At 47.3% G+C, this 23930-nt stretch overlaps 1 long non-coding RNA gene across 1 annotated transcript in view; it reads right to left on the bottom strand.

The window, feature by feature from the left end:
• Nucleotides 1–23930, bottom strand: part of LOC129468251 (uncharacterized) — a 34886-nt gene that overhangs the window by 5280 nt on the left and 5676 nt on the right. Inside the window, exon 2 of the long non-coding RNA XR_008652581.2 lies at nucleotides 7345–7483. This is a non-coding gene — a long non-coding RNA (uncharacterized lncRNA). The remainder of the gene's footprint in view (nucleotides 1–7344; nucleotides 7484–23930) is intronic.

Genomic DNA, 23930 nt, shown 5'->3' on the forward strand with positions numbered 1-23930 from the left:
GGACAAATGTTACAACCAGGGGGCATGCCAAGGGGGAAAGCCAGGGGTGTGCAGCATCCACACAGGAAACTCAGGAGGATGCTTGTAGTGAGCAGGAGTTGGGGGGAACTAGCAGCAAACTCAGTGGCCATCACCAGAGAAATGAGTAAGGAAAACTTAGTGATGTACGATGTGAAATGTTTTGCAGCATTTGGAAACAATTAACTAGATGTACACACAGCTTAGATTTTTAAAACACAATGCTGAATGGGAAAAAGTAAGAAACAGAACAGTTGATAGCACAATATCATTTATATAAGTTTAGAATACATCACACAAGGCAACGTGCTTTAGAGAGATGCATGTAATTTCAAGGATACAAAGCAGATGCGTTGGAGCAGTTGCCTGTGAGAAGAGGGGGATGGGATGGGAATTTAAACTAAGTGGATAAATGAGAAGAGGAGCCTGGCATGAATCAATGAGGTAATGTTTCATGAACTGCAGAGTAACTCAACCCTCTGCACTGTGGTCCAGAAAGTGGAAGAAAAATAATTGCTGAGAGCTGCCACCAGGTTATCAAGATTTGTTCAAGGTCTGTCTTTTCTTCTAGATCAGAAGTCATAGCCCAGGAGCCAAATCCAACCCACCACCAGGTTCTGTAAATAAAGTTTTACTGGCACACAGCTGCACTCAGTCATTTACATATTGCCTGTGACTGTTTTTACAGGACAACGGGAGAGTTGAGGAGTTGCAACAGAGACTATATGGTCTGCGAAGCTTAAGACAGTTATGACCTGGCCCTTTACAAAAAAGGTTTGCCAACCCCTGCTCCAGACTAAAAGCTCCATCATGGTAAGGGCCATAGGTAAAGAGAAAAGAGAGAGCTCCATGGATAGTGATGTATCAACACTAGCCGAACACAAAACAAGCCCACGGGCTTCCCATAGCTCTAGGGTATGACTCAGACTGCAAGTGGCGGCCACTCAGTTCTTCAACTGCACCAAGGGCCCTCTGACCCTTGGCCTTTGTGTGTGCTGATCTTCTCTGTGGAATGTTCTCTCTCTACTTCTTCCTCTGATCAACTCCACCATATGTCTTCCAGGAGTCTTCTCTGGTGCCCTGCCTCTAGCCTGGGAAGCCATTTAGACCCTTTCATAGCCTCAGCACTTTCTGATAAAACACAGCACCCTAGTATTGTGTGCTCAACGGGGTGAACACACAGATCTGCCTTCCTTTCTAGACCAAAACCTACACAAGGGCATGGACCAAGTCCTGCTCGATTCTGAGTTCCCAGCTCCTCTAGCACAGCACATAGTAGGTGCTCAATAAAAGAAATTTTTTAAATAAATCAATGAATTCAAGAATGAGTAAATGAAAAGGTGTGATGGAGGGATGGTAAGCAGGACAGTGTGGCAGGAGCAGAGGACATGCAGGGAAAGGGGAAAGAGTAAGATTAGGAAAGATTAGGGGAAATGACAAAAGGCCTGAAATGCCAAGTAGATGCTTTCTTCCAAAGGGCATGTGCTGAAGCCTGACTTCCCAACACAAAGACTATCTACTGCATGAATAATTGACTTGGAGCTGGAAGGAGTCAGAATCCAGGTCATCCCCCGTTCCCCCATAGAGATGGTGCAGCCCCATTTCCATCCTGGTTCCTCAGCTGACTTGCTTGCTTCCAGCCTCTATTCATCCTCTGGTGGATGCAGGCATGACCTATTCCACACACAGTGAGGGCTCAGGATGGAGCCCCATACTGGGGTCTGCCCTGGCTTTGCCAAGACACAGCACGTTCAGCTTCTCCCTGGTCCTGGAAGATAGGAGTGCCAGATGGAGTCTTTAGGTTCTATTCTCTGCAGTCCTCTGAGCCCATGGCCTTCTGGCTTGTGAGCATATGATAAACAAAGCACCTTTCCCCTTTGCTGTGGGCTGTAAGAGTAGATGGCATCGCAGAGTCCTGAAGACCCCCACAGAGCACTGACCCCACATCGCAGCTCCTCTCACTGCCTCCAGTCCCCTCGGTCCCTGTGCCCACCTGGGAAGGCTTTCTATGGGACTTTCTCACACACTCACCTATTCTGTGTGTACTAGAAGTTCATTCCCAAGTCAAGACAGAAGGTGGTGTGTGGCCCAGATGTGCTAAGCTTCCAACGCAGGGGAGCCCTGTGTCATCTTAAATCTGAGATGGTAGATCCGGGCCTTGAAGTACCAGTGCAGCGTGCCACTTACTGTCTAAGACCTGGAATTGCTGGGAGGCAACATAATAGGGTGGCATGTTGGCTTTCCAGGGCTTCCATCACAAAGACCCACGGACAGAATGACTGAAACAGCAAAACTTTATTTCCTTGGAGTTCTGCCAGCAAGAAGTCCAAGATCAAGGCATCTGCAGAATCAGTTTCTTTTGAGGCCTCTCTTCTCGGCCCATAGATGGCCGTCTTCTCCCTGCCTTCACCTGTTCTTTCCTCTGTGCGTGTCTGTGTCCTAATCTCTTCTTCTTATAAGGATATCAGTCTATTGGATTAGGGTCCACTCTAATAATCTCATTTTAACTTAATTACCTCTTTTAAAACCCTATCTCCAAATACAGTTACATTCTGAGGCACCGGGATGGGGGCGGCGGGCGGGGGTTAGGACTGCAACACATGAGCTGGGGAGAGAGATACAAATCAGCCCATGACAGCTGGAAAGGGCTTGGCATGGAGGCCAGATGGAAAGGAGTTCAAATCCTAGCCCCTCACCTCACTGAGCCTCAGTTTCCTCATCAACAAAATGAGGGGATTATTTCTCCCTCGGGGGCACCTCTGAGGATGGAGTGAGATAAGACACATGACTGCACCCAGCGTAGTCCTGGGTACCTGGTAAATGGCGTTTATATGAACACCGTTCCTGGACTCTGGCTCTCACATATTCCAGCTCCTGGTCATTCTCCATTAACTCCATCTGTACGAACCACAGCTACATGCCAAAGGGTCATATCATGTGTTATATTTGTTCTTTCCCAATTCACCCAAACACCTCACTTTAGTGTCTCAGCTCACATTGTTTTGGACATTTTTCTTGCTAAAATCATCTACATTTATTGTTCATGAATATAGTCAGATGACCCCATCCACAGAGGGACTGTCTGGTGGGATGGTAAAGAGTTTATCAAATTCTGTAGCCCAGAGCAAATATAAAAGGAATAGGGGAAAAAAAATTGAACAAAAGAGAAGAAAGAGTTTATCAAAGTCTTGGTTGGATCCTGGCTCTGCTACTTACATGCTGTGTGAACCTAGGCAAATCATTGAAACACTCAGTGTCCTCCTCTGTAACGTGAGAATCATAAAAGTAGCTCTCTCATGGGGCTGTAGTGACATTTAACTGAGCTTAGATATGAGAAGCTCTTCCAACAGGGCAAAGCACAAAGTAAGCACTACATGTATGTTAGCCACGATTACGATGTTTCACGGTTCTGGAATGTCCTCCTGCTCTGTCTGTATTGACAAAGCCTGCAGGCCCCCTCCTGTGAGCAGCATTCCTACTACAGAGGTGCCTGATGAACTCTGGGCCCCCTCAGTTCTCATTTGGCCTAAATGCCCAACTGTGTCATACACTTGGCACCAAGCACGCCCGGTTTCATTTCAGGAGTGAGAGTCATACTATGTGTCTCTGAAGGGTGTGAGCACGCGTTCATCTCCTGCTGTTTCACAGCCCAAACACAATGCTAAGTACACAGTAGGTTCTTGGGCAGCAAACAGTTGTGGACTGACTGATTGATAAAACTACATGATGACAACTCAGCAACAACCCATCTACCTGGAGGACTGCACCATAGTCTGAAATCTGCAAAGATGTTGAGGGAAAAGTGCCATTATTCTGAAACGCACTTTTTTTTTTTTTTTTTTTTTTTTTTTTGAGATGAGGTTTCACTCTTGTGGTCCAGGCTGGAGTAGAGTGGCGCGATCTCAGCTCACTGCAACCTCTGCCTCCCGGGTTCAAGCAATTATCCTGCCTCAGCCTCCTCAGTAGCTGGGATTACAGGCACCCGCATTTACGCCTGGCTAATTTTTTTTTTTTTTTTTTTTTTTTGAGACGGAGTCTCGCTCTGTCGCCCAGGCTGGAGTGCAGTGGCGCGATGTCAGCTCACTGCAAGCTCTGCCTCCCAGGTTCACGCCATTCTCCTGCCTCAGCCTCCCGAATAGCTGGGACTACAGGTGCCTGCCACCGTGCCCGGCTAATTTTTTTTTGTATTTTTAGTAGAGACGGGGTTTCACTGTGTTAGCCAGGATGGTCTCGATATCCTGACCTCGTGATCCGCCCGCCTCGGCCTCCCAAAGTGCTGGGATTACAGGCGTGAGCCACCGCGCCTGGCCACGCCTGGCTAATTTTTGTATTTTTAGTAGAGACAGGGTTTCACTGTGTTGGCCACGCTGGTCTTGGACTCCTGACCTCAGGTGATCTGCCTGCCTCGGCCTCCCAAAGTGCTGGGATTACAGGCATGAGCCACTGTGCCCGGCCCTGAAATGGAATTTTTGACCTAAATAAAATGTTTTAAAAAATAAATTAGGCCTGGCACGGTGGCTCATGCCTGTAATCCCAGCACTTTGGGAGGCCAAGGCGGGCGGATCACGAGGTCAGGAGATCGAGACCATCTTGGCTAACACGGTGAAACCCTGTGTCTACTAAAAATACAAAAAAATTAGCCAGGCACGGTGGCGGGCACCTGTAGTCCCAGCTACTCGGGAGGCTGAGGCAGGAGAATGGCGTCAACCCGGGAGGCAGAGGTTGCAGTGAGCCGAGATCGCGCCACTGCACTCCAGCGTGGGTGACAGAGGGAGACTCTGTCTCAAAAGAAAAAGAAACAAAACAAATAAAAAATAAACTAGAGCTTGGGATTTTTTGTGTGTGTTGTTTTGTCTTTGTTTGTTTTGTTTTGCCTTAAGTTCCTGAGTGACTTTACTCTGATGATGGGCAAATCCTACTAACTAACCAGACTCATTTGTAAAGTTTCTGCAAATAGACTACAGCATGTCCCATTCCTGAGTCCCACAAGGAATGCCGTTGGTGGGATGGGGCAGGACTGCCCTTCAAAGTCAGTATTATGTTTTATATGAAAAAATATTCAACATCATTAATCATCAGAGAAATGAAAATCAAAACCGTCTCACACCAGTCAGAATGGCTATAACTAAAAAATCAAAAAATAGCAGATGCTGGAGAGGCTGCGGAGAAAAGGCCACGCATTCTTGGTGGGAATGTAAATTAGTGCAGCCACTGTGGAAAGCAGTCTGACGATTTCTCACATAACTTAAAACAGAGCTACCATTCAACCCAGCAATCCCATAACTGGATATATTCGCAAAGGACTATAGATCATTCTACCAAAAAGACATATGCGTTCGTATGTTCATCACAGCACGATTTCCAATAGCAAAGACATGGAATCAACCTAGGTACCCATCAACAATGGATTGGATGCAGAAAATGTGGTCTATATACACCATGGAATACTACACAGTCACACAAAAAGAATAAAATCATGTCCTTTGTAGCAACACAGATGCAGCTGAATGTCATAATCCTGAGAGAATTAACAAAGGAACAAAAAACCAAATACCGTATATTCTCACTTGTAAGTGGGAGCTAAACATTGGGTACTCACGGACATAAAGATGGCAACAATCAACACTGGGCGTTACTAGAGAAGGGAGGGGGCAAAGGCTGAAAAACTACCTATTGGGCACTGTGCTCACTACCTGGGTGCTGGGGTCATTTGTACCTCCAACCTCAGCATCACACAATACAGCCGTGTAACAAACCTGCATATGTAACCACTGGATCTAAAATAAAAGTTAATTTTTTTTAAGAAGTCAATGTTATGTTTTGTTTTGTTTTGTTTTTTGAGACGGAGTCTCGCTGTTGCCCAGGCTGGAGTGCAGTGGCGTGTTCTCGGCTCACTGCAGGCTCTGCCCCCAAGGGTTCACGCCATTCTCCTGCCTCAGCCTCCCGAGTAGCTGGGGCTACAGGCGCCCGCCACCTCACCCATCTAATTTTTTGTATTTTTAGTAGAGACAGGGTTTCACCATGTTAGCCAGGATGGTCTCGATCTCCTGACCTCGTGATCCGCCCGCCTTGGCCTCCCAAAGTGCTGGGATTACAGGCGTGAGCCACCGCGCCCGGCCGTCAATATTATGTTTTAAAGACTGGTAACGTAAGAAATCTGGAATCAGGATAAGCGTCCCAAACTTTGGAGCACAGCACACTTCCCTGCCTGAGTGGTTTTATGTAAGTAAGTTTATTTGTTTAATCCTCACAAGAGCCCCCGTGGCGGATAAGGAGTCTGAGGCATGAGGACTCAGTCACTGGCCCCAGACTGGACAACAATCAGCAGCAGAGCCAGCCTCACTCCTGGCAGCCTGGTGACAGGGTATAAAGCCCCGACCATCCCTCCACCCTGCCTTCCACCTGAGGTGGGTGTTGCACTTCTCATGGTGATGGGCAGGTTCCCACAGGCTCCTCACAGCACACCATGTGGGTGGCAGACAAGGAGAGGACTCTTCTGCCCATCTGCCCATCTTGCAGGCGGGAAGTCCGAGTCACGGGCTGTTATGAGTAGCATCCTGGGCTTCTCTGCTGTCTCTACCTCCACACCCCGAAGGTAGGCGCTCTTAGCAAGAGGCAAGTCAATGCATTTGCCCATTTGATTTAGGAAATGCCCACTGTGCTCCAGGGCAGGCCAGGTCCTCAGCTGGACACCCAGAGGACCACAGAAGGGACAAGACCAGCCCAGCCCTGTGGAAGGTACGAGGCCTGTGTGTGGTGGGGCAGAGACACACATGCCTGTCCTCGGAGGGGAAAGTACAAGTGCAGAGTGAATCCCAGGAGGACAAGATCATCACCCTCTGGGGTTATCAGAGAGACTTCCTAGAGGGTAATATACCTGCCGACTTCCTGAACCAAGTCTCACAGTCCCATGTGTGTCCCTCACCTAGTGGCCAACAAAAGAATGGTTTGGGCTTCCTCAGCTATCGAAGGAGGCCATTCACCAGGCTCCCTGGCTTGGGCTTGACGTTGGCTCCCATTCCCAGTTCATCCCAGCGTCTACACAGAGTGTCCACCCAGCAGCTCCATCCCTTTTCCAGCCCTGTGATCTGCCTTAGACCTTTCTGAACTCGGCTCACTCAATTTGACCTTCAGGATGATGTACGGCCCCCTGGAATTCAGCATCTTCCCTCCCAGCCTCTTTGGGTGCCCATCCTGCCCAGCCCTCCTCGCTGGCCCCAGCAACAGACAGATTTGAAAAGTCAGAACTGAAGAGAAGGACATTCAAGACATGCCCCAGAGAGTTCTGGCCTTCCTTCTCCTTCGGGAAGTGGACGACCTACTCACCCATCTTCAAAATCCTCATCGTCTCATCCTTGAGGCTATTTTCCAAAATGAACGTTGGAGATCACGTTTGTCATGAGTTGATGGTTTCTAGGGTAATTTTTCCCTTGAGAAAATCTTGACTTCCTTACACAGGAGCTGGCTGTGTGTGGTGCAAAGCGAAGAGAGAGATGCATTGCTGAAGAGTAGAATGCATATCTTTGACACAGAAAATGAATTCCCGGCCTGTGCAGGAAAATGAGAAAAGACAGGGAAATGGAAACCTTCCTCCCAAATATCCCAGGACGCCCGAGTATCTGCTAGCAGCCAGGCAGCTCTCGGAGAGACCCTCAGGGCTGCTCTAGGGGAGAGATTCCAGCCAAGCTGCCAATAATAGCATTAGCGTCAGCCCTCCCAGCTTTCTCCTCTTTTGTGCCTGGTAAAGGAATCACCCATCGTCTCTACCACCCTTCATTGAACCCTTTTCTTCCTTATCATGCCACCCTAGGGGCTTAAAATCTCTGCCATAAGAGTCAGAACCCCTTTCTGTTTGTCTCAGAGCCCCTCCCCATTGCCCGTTCCAGCCTGCTGTCCTTTGGTTCAAACCTTTGTGCCCACTGACCTCTGCTGTGCTCGCCAGCTTCCAGCACCTGCCCTACACTTGCTCTGTCTCTATTGCTTTTTTGTACCCATTTAACTGATTGACTGGCCTCTGCCCTTCCTCCAGGACAGGATGGCTTAGCTTTGCGAAGCCTCTGCGGGGAAGGAGCCCACATGAGCCAGATGCGCACCTACTGCCTGGGCAGTGCATCCTGCCTCCGATGGGCCGGGCTTTCACTCTGCCAGGGCCCTGATCTTAGCTGTGACCAGCCACCCCACAGCCCACACCATTGCAGACACACAGTGGCCAGCGTGGACTGCAGCAGCTGCTTAGCAATTGTCTGGGCCCATTAGACTCCTCCTTCTTATCTGAGGCTCTCCGGACTTGTGTCCAGGGCCTGACAGTCTAACCACAGTCATCTGTTCTGCATGTAGCAGAACAAGCACCTTCTAGAAAGGTAAAAATATCTTTACCTTCCATTTATTGGACTATTTTCTTGTCTCCAGCTACAACAAGGAAAGGAGCCAAAGAGGACCACTCGAGTGACATCCCTGGTGTATACACTGGAAACACGATAATAAGCAGAGCGTGGACCACTCCGGATCTCACTGTCAATGGCCCTCTCCCAGCCCTGCACTCCCACAGAACTTGGGTAAACCTCTGTCAAACACCCATCAGACCTTAATGTCACATTAATTTTGCACAATGATGATCTCTCCTTCTAGAATTTCAGTTTTTTAAGGGTAGGGAATGTATCTTCACCCATTCTTGTATTCCTTCAGGTATTAATGTTATCAGTCAACAGCATTTACTGAGCACCTGCTTTATGCCCAGGCCTTGCCCTAGACCCTGGGATGCAAAGATAAATAAGATACAGGCCAGGCTCATGCCTGTAATCCCAGCACTTTGGGAGGCTGAGGTGGGTGGATCACAAGGTCAAGAGATCGAGACTATCCTGGACAATGTGGTGAAACCCGTCTCCACTAAAAATACAAAAATTAGCTGGGCGTGGTGGTGCGCACCTGTAGTCCCAGCTATTCCGGCGGCTGAGGCAGGAGAATCACTTGAAGCCAGGAGGCGGAGGTTGCAGTGAACCAAGGTCGCGCCACTGCGCTCCAGCCTGGCGACAGATAAATAACGTACAGTCCCTGTCCTTGAGGCTCCCAGTCCAGTGATTGGTAAATAGATGTTTATACCTCAGCATGACAAATTCAATAAGAGAAAAATGCAGAGGACAATGTGAGTTAAAAGGAAGAAGCATTTTCCCCATTTCAGGAGGTCAAAAAACACATCACAGAGAAGGAGGTTTCTAAACTGGGCTTTGAAGGATGACTAGGAGTTCTTTGGGCCAGAAAGACATTGCAGAAGTGAACATGTACCAACATCATTGATAAAACCTCAGCAATTGTTGTGGTTCCTGGCACATAGAAAATGCTCAGGAAAAGTTGCTAAGTTGCACTAAGTGAGAATATTGTGACTTATGGAAACCCAGTCCAAGGACTTGGGAAAGAGGGCCCCATCCTAACTCTTCTGCCTCAAACCTGGAGACACATTGGAGTCACTTGGAAAGTGTGAGAAAACACTGATGTTCCAGTGTCACTCCCCGCCGCCCCCACCCCAGAGATCCTCATATAATTCGCCAGAGAGGCTGCCTGGTCTTTGAGACTCTTAAAACCTCCTCAGGTGATTCCAATAGGCAGCCTTGTTTGAGAACCACTGATTTAGACCAGTGCTTCTCAAACTTAATGTGCAAATAGATGCAGGCAATCTTGTTAAAATGCAGATTCTGACACAGCAAGATGGGCCTGAGAATCTTCATTTCTAACTAGCCCCTGGTAACACCGCTGCTGCTGGTCCTGGGACCACTGTTTGAGTAGTGTGGCTCTCTGAGGCTTAATGCCCAAAGGCAATTTAGCTGGCCTCAGCAATGTGCCTGCATGCAGGGGTGATATTCCAAATCTGAAGGGAAGGGTACATGTGGGGGCACCAAGTACTCAGAATGGACGTAGCGGCCACAGCTCTGAAGCCTCTGCTGCCCCTGGTGTGAGTTAACTCCTAGTTGTGGGTGGGGAAGATGCTAGGGGGAGGGCTGGGCAGTCAAGGCCACAGGGGGTGCCTGGGAGAGGTGGGGACAGCAGCCTGTTTACCCACCTCCCTGTTGTAAGAGCTGGCATCGAATACCGGTGTCTGCCAGCTGGCTGTCCCCCCACCCACGGCCTGCACCCAAGGCCGAGGAACAGCCAAGAAGGCCTGGCGAGCAGCATCCTACGGAGAGGACAGCGAGGAGGCCGCCTTGGCAGGAGCTGCCTGCTGGATAAACATTGTTCTGTTTTTTTTCTTTTTTCTCTTCAAACAAGCCCTTCTCAGCACTGGCCACATCATCCTAAACAAGGCCTCTCAGTGCTGTTGACACAAAGGCAGGGATGGTCATTCCAGCCCAGAGATAAAACTCGGATCCTCCCATAATGGTGGGCACTTCCTCTCGGGAAGAACACCAGTGAATCAGGAAATTCAGCAAGCCGGGTCTAAGCCCTGCCCTCGGGCTAGGCTCAGGTTTTTTGTTGGTTTGGGTGGATTTATTTCTCCCCAAAGCTCTGCTTGTTTCATGTGCCTGGTCAGCAGATATGTCAGCCCCAGACAATGGCCTCTTTCTGCAGACAATGGTCAGCGTGAGGAATGTCGCAGGAGGGCAGGGCTTGGGGAGGGACAATCCCGCTTTCAGAAGCCAGTGGCCGAGTGGGTGCTGCAGGGAGGGTCCTGCTGTCACCAGGGCAGCCTCCTCAAAGGCACCATTTATAGGACCTGCAGCCCCAGAAAAGTGGAAGCTCTGGGCAGCAGCGGAATCAGAGAGCAGCCCCCTCGCCCGCTGCTCCCGGCAGACTCGCCCTGCCTGCTTTATCAGCCTCCCGAGGCTCCTGCAACCACAATTCCTACCATGCAGACTTTGTTTAATGAAAAAACAAATAGTTACCCCCAAATTAGACCGAGGCCTGCTGTTCCCTCAGCCGCCCCTCCTGCAGTACCCAGCCTGTGCCTCACTGGCCAGCTCTCCAGAAAAGAAAGGGCTTATTCATCCTCAAAGGTGGAAACTCGCCTTCTCCCAGGGAAATTGTGTAACCGTTTTGTAGTGGAACCGACTACAGGCCTCAAGGTCTTTTGCAAAAAGAAAAACAGATAAGGAGGTGGTGGCGGGAGCCAATGCTGGCTGTCTTCGATTTGCTCATTGCAGAATGATTTTCTGACAGAGATCACAGGCCCACAAGTCACATCGGCTGGTCCCTGGATTTCAAGGATCCTCACTGTGATTGGAAAATTAAGTGATAGCCATGCATGCATGCATTTATTCATTCATTCCTCCAGCACAATGCGTGGCACATAATAGATGCTTAGTAAACATTTGTTGAATGAATGAAATGTTTTGTAATATCTGATTCTATCTCTCCATGCCCAGAAAACCTTCAACAGCTCCCTATTGCCTATATTATCAACTTCATCTCTCTTAGCATAGCTTACCACTTGTAACTGGCCCCTCAAATACCTCTCCAACCCTCCAACCTCCACATGCTCCCAATCCCAACCCTCCAACATACACATATGCTGCCTGCTGTTTCTTGAACCAGACCATTGTTGTGTGAGCCTCTAGGCCTTTGTACCAGCTGTCTCTTAACCTCAAGGCCCTTTCCAAGCTTCTTCTAGGGATCTAGTGATTTCCTCTCCCATGAGACTCAAGCCAGTGTTTGCTCCTCCTCTTAAAAGCCATCGCCAAATACAAAAAATTAGCCGGGCGTGGTGCGGGGGGTGGGGGGCACCTGTAGTCCCAGCTACTCAGGCGGCTGAGGCAGAAGAATGGCGTGAACCCGGGAGGCAGAGCTTGCGGTGAGCTGAGATCGGGCCACTGCACTCCAGCCTGGGGGACAGAGCGAGACTCCATCTCAAAAAAAAAAAAAAAAAAAAAAAGCCATCCCCAAAGTGTCAGGCTCCACAGCCTCGCTCTTGTTCATGGCCCTATCATGGCACTTGCCACTCTGCCTTCTATCTTCCTGTTGCAACCAGGCTACATACTTCTTGAGAGCGGGAACTGAGTCTGACTTACCTCCATACACCCAGTGGGGGCCCAGGATCCAGTCCATCATAGATCCTCAGTAACTACAGAGACCAACTAGTCCTGGTTTGCCTAAGACATTCCTTGTCTTAGCACTGAAAGTCCCATATCCCGGGACACCCCTTAGTCCTAGACAAACTGGAACTGTTTGTCCTCATATCAGTAAATGAGTAGTGAATGAATAAATGCCTAGGTCTCTATTCATTTGTTCATTCACTTAACACACGTAGTAAAAATCTGTGAGCCGGGTCCCATGCTCATCCAATTAGAGGGTGTTTCTAAACAGCTTCACGGCCCAGCATTGCAAAAGGACAGCTCTTTGGGGTTGAGTTAGCCTTAAGTCCATGGGGCATCTTTCCTAGATCCCTGTTTATCTCCTCCGCTATCTCTTCCGGCATCCACACCACGTTGTTTACAATGCATCTGTTGACATCTGCCTTATCTCTCCCTGGATTTGCTCTGGGCCTCCCTGGGTCTGCTGCCCTCAGAAAGGACGAGCCCTCTAGCCTGACAGAGGAATTCCTAGCTAAGGCTTTATAAGTCAAAAGACCCACACTGGAGCTTGGGTCCCAGAGCAGCCCCCAGCCCTGGGCCCTCAGAACGAGAGTAATTGCAGCCAGGACGCATGTGTCTGCCCAGCCGTCCTCAGACCCTGGGGCTGCTTGGACCCATCTGTTTCCCAGTTCTAGGTCAAATCAAGCTGAGAAAGGATCAGGCTTCATTTGACCTGAGATGGCTGGAGCATCTGGCTGCTCCCTCTACCTCCCCCACCCTGGTGAGATGAGCCTAAGTCCCCCATCCCCCTCGGTGGGCTCTCGGAGATGCCATCTTTTCCATGGTGATTTCAGGGCTTCTGGGAAGTGTGACCCAATAGAGGCCACAAAGACAGACACATGTGGCTTGAATCCCGGCTCAACTACTTAGCTGAGTGGCTCTAGGTAAGTTACTTAGCCTCTCCATGCTGCCTCATTTAAGCAGGGATATTGATAATGCTCACTTTGCAACATTGCTATAAAGACTATAGAAGATTTGTCCAGGTGTCCAGCTCCCTGTCCAGTGCACAGTAGGCGCTCCAACAAGCAAACAGAATCAACAACCGTTTGCAGTTAATTCATTCAGCACCTTAGAACCAGGCTTGTACCTTTTGGCATCTCACTCTGCTGACTAGAGAAGGGCTAGTATCACTCACCAAGTCCTTCCTTATTTAAGATGTGCTCCCCTCTAAGAGGAAGGCCCAAGTTGCAGAAGCTGCTTCTAACCAAGATGATGAATAAAAGTTGTTCCTTTAAATTGGAAAGTTCCTAAGAATCTTTGGTTAACAAAGGACAAGAAAAACAAATATTAACAGATGGATTTCTTTTTAATCCTTGTGCTAAAACTGCACAATAGAAATGTTGAAAGTTGCCAACTGTTGATTTGAAAGCCCAGCATGAAGGTAAATACAAGGCACCTTGATATGTGACCATTTGGAGGTCACACTTCGAAGAAGCTATAGTAGAAAAGCTCTCTCCTTCCGCATGTTGAAATGATTTTCTTTCATCAAAAAAGCAACTGCCTGGCTCTCCAGGAAGCAGAGCCTGTGAGTTGTGCGCATAATGGACAGTCACCCTTTTAAAATACACATGAGTTTAACCAACCTGCTCCATCCACGTTGCCTCTACTGCCTTTGCCTGTCATCTGGACAATCCCTAGCTCACCTTTCAGGTTCCACCTTTCCACATAATCTTAATGTCCCTATTTATTTCTTGCTTGTTTCTATGAACACTTTTTTACTACATCAAAATTAATAGATTTGCACCGCAAGAAGTCAGGACTACTGAACGGCAAAACTATGATATTTTTGGAAAGCCCCTCTAAGTTTTGCCTTGTTTCTCAGCAGTAGCCCTGAATTAATTACTTTAGGGAAATCTTTTGATCACAACTTTGCATGTATATGTCTGGACTCACATACTTTTAAGAATGTGCTGTGCATGAGGGCGCCCAGGCACATAAAAAGGATGAATATCCTAATGATGATGTCATTGTACAGCAGATGTGACATAGGCAACTCTGCACATCGATAGCAGGTTGCTTTCTATTATATTCTGTCTTTTTAAAAGTCAAGTTGGAGAAACACTGGAAATTAATTGGGATAGCCATAAAGACAACATTTGAAACATTACTGCACATGCCGTACCCATTTTTCCCAATTAGTCTTTTGAAATATGTGCTTTTATTCCTAATTTCTGAGTAATTGTCCACTTTGGAACTCTTACAAAATGGGTAGGTATTTAAGAACCATAATGACCTATGATCTTTGACCCAAGGTGATCTTTACTGGGTGGACCCGTGAAAGATTGATTTGAGCAGAGCTGAGTTAGACAAACAAGCCATTCACATAACTTCAAATCTGGAGGCAAATCAGGTAAAAATGTGAGCAACCTTTGTGGCCTGGAATTTCCTGTCCCCATAGTCAGGAATTAGGACAATACTCCTAGCTTCAGCAAGTATTGATGAAGAAGTTTCTATATCTTCTTCAAATAGCCCCGTAGAATGATCCACTAGGGCATCTAGGTCCCGTCAATGGCTGAGCTGGTTTCCTGCCAAATACCTTTGAAAAGGAACTCAAAAGGGTGCCTTTCACATAATTTAGAGCAACAACTCTTAATATTTCAATCACAAGCACTCCTTTAAAAAAAAATCTTTTCTCCAAAGAGCCCAGTTTTGGGGAGACTCTATTAAACAAACTACACTAACTTGTTTTCCAAATTTTCTGTCATCAAAACACAGGAAATTGCATGAAAGCTTCTGATGGAGTTGAGGTCACTGGAGCTGCCACATGGTGAGGACATGATTACAACCAGAGAAAAACTGGTCAGTGCTTTGTGCCCTGGTGAGGCTGAGTAAAGGCATTTTTTTTTTTTTAGATGGAGTCTCTCTCTGTCGCCCAGGCTGGAGTGCAGTGGCACAATCTTGGCTCACTGCAACTTCTGCCTCCTGGGTTCAAGCAATTCTCCTGCCTCAGCCTCCTGAGTAGCTGGGACTACAGGTGCACACCACCACACCCAGCTAATTTTTTGTGTTTTAGTAGAGACAGGTTTTCAACATGTTGCCCAGGCTGGTCTCAAACTCCTGAGCTCAGTCAATCTGCCCGTCTCAGCCTCCCAAAGTGCTAGGATTACAGGTGTGAGCCACTGCGCCCAGCCTAAGGCATGATTTTAGCTACCTTGGGGCAAAATATTTAACTGTCAATGATCATTCCAGAAGCCTTGGCATGGAGGAGCCCAGGCTGGGAACCCCTAACCCTGAAGCTTCATTCCCTCCATTTCTAAGCCCACTGCCCATGTCATGAGAGCAAGGCGGCAGAGAAGGAGGGTGTAAGAGCCAGATGGAGGCTTTGTTTGTTTTCCCTAAAGTGTTATTTATTGTTAAACAAAGGAAAAAATTTGACATTAATGAAAATTTTAAAACAGAGAAGCATCAATAGTAATCCTGTGATCAACGTTTTAATTTTCTTCTACAGTGTCTCCAGGCTTTATCCACATGTACACCCTCACTATCTGTGGATTCCATACTTGTGAATTCACCTACTTGTTAAAATGTATTTGTAACTCCAAAATCAGTACTTGTGGCACTTCTTGGTTGTCCATAGACATGCACAAAGTGGTGGAAATTTTGAGTAGTTCCACACACATGTTGCCAGCAGAGTTTGAACAGGACAAGCTCTGCCTCCTTGTTTCAGCTCACATACTGTAAATGAGCATCCCTTTCACAGACTATTTAGTGCCCACGTTTTTTGCATTTTTGTGCTTTCTGTTGGAAATCTGTCTGTTTTAAATGGCTCCTAAGCATAGTGCTGAAGTGTTGTCTAGTGTTTCTGAGTGCAGGGAGGCTGGGATGCGCCTTACAGAGAGAATAGTGTTAGATGAGCTTCATTTCAACATGACTTCAAGGGCTATTGGCCATGAGTTTCATTTTAGTGAATCAACAAGATTCTGTCTTTGGATAGAAGCCTGCATAAAATAAAGTTATGAATTAATCAACTAACAAAACATTATAACCAGAGGCTCTCAGGACTCTGTGTTCCTCCTAGAGGCAATGGTTCAGCATTCACTAATTCAGTGTTCATGGCGATATGGTTTGGCTGTGTCCCCACTGAATTTCATCTTGAGTTGTAGGTCCCATAATCCCCATGTGTTGTGGGAGGGACAAGGTGGAGATAATTGAATCATGGGTGCAGTTTATCCCATCCTGTTCTCATGATAGTGTGTTAGTTCTCATGAGATCTGATGGTTTAATAAGGGACTTCCTCCTTCACTGGGCACTCATTCTTCTCCTTCCTGCTGCCATGTGAATAAGAACATGTTTGCTTTCCCTTCTGCCATAATTGTACATTTCTTGAGGCCTCCCCAGCCCTGCAGAACTGTGAGCCGATTAAACCTCTTTTCTTTATAAACTACTCAGTCTAAGGTATGTCTTTATTAGCAGAATGAAAACAGACTAATATAGTAAATTGGTACTCAGAATGGGGCGCTGCTGTAAAGATACCCAAAAATGCAGATAATGGGCTGAAGTTGGAAAAATTTGGAGGGCTCAGAAGACAGAAAAATGTGGAAAAGTTTGGAACTCTCCAGAGACTTGGAGGGCTCAGAAGACAGGAAGATGTGGGAAAGTTTAGAACTTCCTACAGACTTGAATGGCTTTGACCAAAATGCTGATAGTGATATGAACAATGACGTCCAGACTGAGGTGGTCTCAGACAGAGATGAGGAACTTGTTGGGAACCAGAGTAAAGGTCACTTTTGCTATGCAAATGGACTGGCTGCATTTTGCCCCTGCCCTAGAGATCTGTGGAACTTTGAACTTGAATTTAGAGTATCTGGCAGAAGAAATTTCTAAGTGGAAAAGTGTTCAAGAAGCAGAGCATAGAAGTTTGGAAAATTTGCAGCCTGATGATGTGACAGAAAAGGAAAATCCATTTTCTGGGGAGAAATTCAAGCTGGCTGCAGAAATTTGCATAAGTAATGAGAAGCCAAATGTCAATCACTAAGACAATGCGGAAAATGTCTCCAGGGCATGTCAGAGATCTTCACTGCAGCCCCTCCCATCACAAGCCTGGAGGCCTAGGAGGAAAAAATGGTTTTCTGGGCTAGGCCCAGGGCCCCACTGCTCTATGCAGCCTCGGGACATGATGCCCTAAGTCCCAGCTGCTTCAGCTCCAGCCATGGCTAAAAGGGGCCAACATACAACACAGGCCATTGACTCAGAGGGTGCAGGCCCCAAGCATTGGTAGCTTACATGTGGTGTAGAGCCTGTGGGTACACAGAAGTCAAGAATGGAGGTTTCAGAACCTTCACCTAGATTTCCGAAGATGCATGGAACTGCCTTTCATGTCCGGGCAGAAGTCTGTTGCAGGGGCAGAGCCCTCATGTAGAACCTCTGCTAGTAGGGCAGTGCAGAAGGAAAATGTCGGGTTGTAGCCCCCACACAAACTCCCCACTAGAGCAACTGCCTAGTGGGGCTGTGAGAAGACAGCTACTGTCCTCCAGACCCCAGAATGGTAGATCCACCAACAACTTTCACTATGCTCCTGAAAAAGCCACAGGCACTGAACACCAACCCATGAAAGCAGCTGGGAGCGGGGGATGTACCCTGCAAAGCCACAGAGGCAGAGCTGCCCAAGGCCATGGGAGCTCACCGCTTGCATCAGCATGACCTGGAGGTGAGACATCCAGGAGATCATTTTAGAACTTTAAGTTTAATGACTGCACTATTGGATTTTGTACTTGCAAGGGGCCTGTAACTCCTTTGTTTGGGCCAATTTCTCCCACTTGAAATGGGTGTATTTACCCAATGCCTGTACTCCCATTATATCTAGTAAGTAACTAACTTGCTTTTGATTTTACAGGCTCACAGGAAGAAGGGACTTGCCTTGTCCCAGATGAGACTTTGGGCTTGGATTTTTGAGTTAATGCTGGAATTAGTTAAGCTTTGGGGAATGGTTGGAAGGGGATAATTGTGTTTTGAATCATGAGGACAGGAGATTTGGGAGGGGCCAGGGGCAAAATCATATGGTTTGGCTGTTTCCTCACCCAATCTCACCTTAATTATAGTTCCCATAATCCCCACATGTCCTGGGAGGGACCAGGTGGAGATAATTAAATCATAGGGGCAGTTTCCCCCATCTTGTTCTTGTGATAGTGAGTTAGTTCTCACAAGAGCTGATGTTTTTATAAGGGGCTTCCCCCTTTGCTGGGCACTCATTCTTCTCCTTCCTGCTGCCATGTGAAGAGGGGTGTGTTTGCTTCTCCTTCTGCCATGATTGTAAGTTTCCTGAGGCATTCCCAGCCCTGAAGAACTGTGAGTCAATTAAACCTCTTTCCTTTGTAAGTTACTTAGTCTCAGGTATGTCTTTGTTAGTAAAGTAAGAACAGACTAATAAACTTATAAAACATAACTATTGTGAATAACGAAGCTTAATTGTACTTAGAATTTCTTTTCCTGCTTATTTCAGTTCATATATGATAAGCAATTGTCAGTGTTGCCATACATGAATACTCCTTTGAGTGGACCAGCCATCGTCTACTTTACTATTCCCTTATTGATGGGCCTCTAGGTTATTTCCATTGTTTCAATTTTATAGACGAGGCTGCAAAAAGAATCTTCGTGGATATAGTGTGTGGGCTCCACAAAGACACCTATTATCTACAAGTCTGCAGCCTCAGAGCATATTTCAGTGCTTGACATATAGTTTAATCTCAATAAATGTTTATCAAGTGAGTGAATGACATAAGTTTGGACAATGATGATCAGGGACAGTCAGTCCAACAGGTAAGACTCTTGGTAGGTGTTCAATAAATGTCTGTTCCTTGATGCCTGAACATCTACTGATTACCACCTGCTATGTCTCTGTAGCTAGCACTGTGCCTGCATCTTTACTTTCATTATATTGTTTAATCCCCACTACCTTTGGAGGTAAATTTTATTAGCCTCATTTTACCAGTAAAGACATTGAGATTTATATAAGTCATCTGTGAACAGTCACGCAGCTGACTAGAGCCCCTGCTGTGACTCTAGCTCAGGTTTTGGTGATTTCAAATACTCTGCTTTTTCTACTGCACCAGGCTGGAGCCATCTGTGGTCCTGAGCCTTGCTGGCACAACTCCTGTGGTCACCAGATCAGAGGGAGCAGGATCAGCCAGCCTCCTACAAAGGCCACTGGGACACATAATCCCTAAGGCTCTGCTTTCTCCTCCCCTCCCCATAATTCTCCCACCTGAATTCCTCCTTTCTCCTGTAATCACACATGCCTGACATGATGGCTGTTTCTATTCTCTGGTCCTGGGCTCTGCCTCTATGGAGGTAATTGGCAGGCACTCAGCCTTCAGTACCTTGTCCCAGGTTAACTGAAACTCACACCTGACTTGACTATGATGTGGGGATGGATGCAATGATGCAAGGAGGGCAGAGGCTATTGGATTCCAGAAGCTTTTCAAGGTGGGGGATTTGATCTCCTCTTTTGATTTGAATGGATCTGAGTTGGCGGTGGGGATGTGAGCAATGTTGGGCCTTTCTTGACATTTATAAAAAACAAGGTAAAGATGGAAATGAGGTTTATTTCTTCTACATTTCAGAAACACAGGGATCATCTTGGCTGGTATCCCCTCAGGGAGGGGATGTCTGATATTAGGCATAAACCCTCAGCTTTGAGATCATTAACAGCAGACCTCAGACATGCTGGTGGCTCCCAAAACCAGGGCCAGCAGCTTCTTGCAAAGTCAGAGGCACACTTGTTGGCTTGTCGATAACCCTTCTCATCTGCTATTTTGCAAAGCACTCAAACTGCCATCATGGTCTCCGTCTCACAACGCCATCAAGGAGGAAGAGAGAAGATGGTGTTTCCTCCTCTGGGAATGTCCTTCTCCTCTTACCTGCCTGGGGCACTCCCACTTCTCTTTTGGAACCCAGGACTAGTGGTTTTCTTTCTCGGAAGACTTCTCGGTCAGAATTCCCCAGAAGTAGTCACAGAACACCCTTTGCCCACACTGCACCTGATAGGTTCGTTGTACCCAATACCATATCCTAAAAACATAGGCTTGTATGTCTGTCTCTCTTGAGGGCAAAAGTTGCATCTCATCTAACTCTGGTCCCAAGTGCCTATATAGTGTCTGTCACATCGAAGGTATTCTGAAAGCATTGAATGACCAAGTGGGAGAAGATAAAGATCAACTTCTTTAAAAGGAGATGCAATGCCTTCTTGCCCTTTTTCTTTTATATATATATATATATATATATATATATATATATATATATATATATATATATATATATATAGAGCTAGGGTCTCACTCTGTAGCCTAAGCTGGAGTGCAGTGATACAGTCATAGCTCACAGTAACCTCAAATTCCTAGGCTCAAGCGATCCTTACACCCCAGCCTCCTGAGTAGCTAGGACTACAGGCACCTAACACCATGCCCAGCTAATTTTTTTTTTTAATTTTTTGTAGAGATGAGGGTCTTGCTATGTTGCCCAAGCTGGTCTCAAACTCCTGGCCCCAAGCATTGGGATTATAGGCGTGAGCCACTGTGCCCAGCCCCTTACCCATTTGTTTAAGTACCTGAAAAATTCAATGTTGTTTTTGAAACATAGAGTCTTTGAAGGGGAAATTAGCTCTAAGTTATCCTTTCATGCAAGAGTCCTCTTGTTAGCATCTCAGAAAAAATAATTGTTCAATATCTCCCTGGACATCCCCATTAATGGTGAGCTGGGGGGATTTTTCATCAATCCTAACTTTCTTTAGGAATCTGCCTTCATCATCACTTAGAGCCCCTGAGATTCTGGAAGATGGAACAACAATTAAAATAATAACACTCATGGTTTGCCCATAATAATGTTTATCATAGCAGCTTACATTTATTGACAACTTATGTGCCAGGCACTGTTCTTGGTGGTTTACTTATTTGATCATCATACTGACCCTCTGAGGTGATATGATTATTATCCTCATTTTATAGACAAGACATTTGAGGACCAGAGAGGGAAAATAACTCACCTCAGGTCACACAGCTAGTAAAGTGCAGAGCTAGGATCAGAACCCAGATGGTGTAGCTCCAGAACCCACATCCTAACTACCATGTCTGCTACCCTTTGGAAATGAATGAATGGTGTGCCTTAATGCACCAGGTCCAATCATAGCCCTTTTCCATACACCAGCTCACTTACCGCTGGGGAGAGTCCTGTGACATAGACAAGCGAATACCCCCATTTTATAGAAGAACAACCTGGGAGATAAGTCACACACCACATCCCTCACATGGTACAGGCTCCATGTACCATAACTGGACCAGGACAGCACCAAGGACATTGCCTCCTACATAAGGATGCTGTGACTCAGAAAATGCTTATTTCTCTCTATGCTGACATTCAATTTCTACAAATTCATTTTGGATCTATCAGTGCACACCTAGAATGCCCAAGAGGCCTCTTGCCTCTTTCCCCACTCTGGGCCTCAGTTTCCTCAACTATAAAATACAAAGATCCTCTCTTACCCTGGCATAGCAGTGTATTTTTAGCTGAGGTCTAGGGAAGAGGAGGAGGGAAGAGGGGGAGCAAAAGGAGGAAGAGGATGGAGGTCATCGCGTCCTGGGGGAGTCATTCAGCAGCAGGATCCTGTATTTTAGAAATGGGCCAAATGAAGAGAACCTAGAAAGAGTAGCAAAAGCAAAACCAAGAGAAAGCTACCAGTCTCCTAGTGATGTCCTCAAGACTCTGTTTTCTGTTTCTAACTTAGAAGGTAAAAAACACTCTGTAGAACATCCCCCTTCTTAGATATTCTAATAGTAACCTGGCCTAGCTTCATTTTCAGGCAGTGGAAGGGGCTGGTGCAGACATACATATCTTAAAATCCCTCAAATGGGCTGGGCGCCATGGCTCACACCTGTAATCCCAGCACTTTGGAAGGCCAAGGCAGGCAGATTGCCTGAGGTCAAGAGTTTGAAACCAGCCTGACCAACATGGTGAAACCCTGTTTCTACTAAAAATACAAAAATTAGCTGGGCATCTTGGCATCTGCCTGTAATCCCAGCTACTAGGGAGACTGAGGCAGGAGAATTGCTTGAACCCAGGAGGCGGAGGTTGCAGTGAGCCAAGATCACACCATTGCACTCCAGCCTGGGCAACAAGAGCGAAACTCCATCTCAAACAAAACAGAACAAAACAAAAAAAATTCTCAAATGAGCGATTCTAACACTCTCCTCCCACCCTCACCTCACCCCACCCCGTGCTCCCGCTCTCCAAGGCTCCTTCGCCAGCTGCCCTAAGATTAATTGTCCAAAAGAACACCAGGTGGGGACCCAGTGGGCGTGTCCCATTGACAAGCCATTTTGCAAGAGTTGAGGCTTGAAAGTCCACCTGGAGAGCAGGTGGGGCCAGCTGCTCTCGGGACAAACTGCTGCACCTGCTGGGTGGGTTCCCCAATGCCACAGCCCTGGACAGCAGTGAAGAATCAGCACTTTGTGAGTTGACTTGTGGTTTGGGCTTCTTCCACCACAGCTCAAGTCAGCACCATGGGCTATGCAGTCTACACTGCTGGGGCACCCCGTGTGCACAGGTCACATGGCATGAGGCCCCTCAGCTTAGGGTAAACTAAAGGCAAAATCAGAGGCTGCCCCCTACTTGGTGGCCGTTGGGGGAACCTGTGCATTCTCTCCCAAAAGGGAACAATGAGGAGGTGAGACACTGGGGCCCTCTGCCACTCGCCACTCATGCTAAGGAAGGAGCCAGGCTTACCTGACTGTGAGGCAGGCTGAGTGGCTTGGCCCTCCGGGGGTCTGCCTGGCCAGCTGGGGTGGCCTATCTACCCATGCACCTGTAGGATGAGCATTCAAAGGTCAGGGCCTGGCCCACCTGCTGCACATAGAACGGGAGCTTCATCTCTCATGTTTCCAACAAATGGGCTAGACAGGGTGAGGCAGAAACAAGGGAAAACAGGACAGCTCGGTGGCCCCTGGCACTTCCTCGGGCAGGTTGTCTCAAAGTATAAACTTGGAAGGTGGGGGATGAGGAAGCCAGGCTCCAGCCACGGAGCTCTGAACGCCACCGTCATCAGCAGCAAGGCTGAGACCGAACCTCCATCTGCTGGCTTCTGTGTCTGCTGTTCAGCTGGCCTCAACTCAGAGGGAATCATAGGGTATAAGCAGAACCATGGCTTCTGTGATAACGTCAGGGAGAATAGCCTGGCCCAAATGTGCCTGCCCATCCCAAACTCAGCACTCTCTGAAGGGGGAGCCCAGGCTTAGGACACACATCCTCTTCCTATACCATCGAAGGAAGGGATCTGGTACAAAGGACAGATCACCAACCCTGACAGGAAAGGGTCCTAGGGCAGTCTGACCACTTCTCCTCTCAGGGCCTTGTTTATCTGTAAAACAAGGATGAGACAACAGCAAAGACATGGAATCAACCCAGGTGCCCATCAACGGTAAATTGGATAAAGAAAATGTGATACATATACACCATGGAATAGTATGCATCTGTAAAAAGGAATGAAATCATATCCTTTGCAGCAATATGGATACAGCTGGAGGCCATTATCCTAAGAGAATTAATACAGGAACAGAAAACCAAGTACCCCATATTCTCACTTACAAGTGGGAGCTAAACATTGGGTACACATGGACACAAAAATAGGAACAATAGATACTGGAGGATACAAGGGGTGAGAGGGAGGGAGGAGGGCAAGGGTGGAAAAAAACTACTAGAGGCCGGGTACGGTGGCTCATGCCTGTAATCCCAGCACTTTGGGAGGCCAAGGCGGGCGGATCACGAGGTCAGGAGATTGAGACCATCCTGGCTAACACGGTGAAACCCCGTCTCTACTAAAAATACAAAAAATTAGTCAGGCGTGGTGGCGGGTGCCTGCAGTCCCAG

The sequence above is a fragment of the Symphalangus syndactylus genome, chromosome 18 (genome assembly GCF_028878055.3).
Source record: "Symphalangus syndactylus isolate Jambi chromosome 18, NHGRI_mSymSyn1-v2.1_pri, whole genome shotgun sequence".
Taxonomy (NCBI): domain Eukaryota; kingdom Metazoa; phylum Chordata; class Mammalia; order Primates; family Hylobatidae; genus Symphalangus; species Symphalangus syndactylus.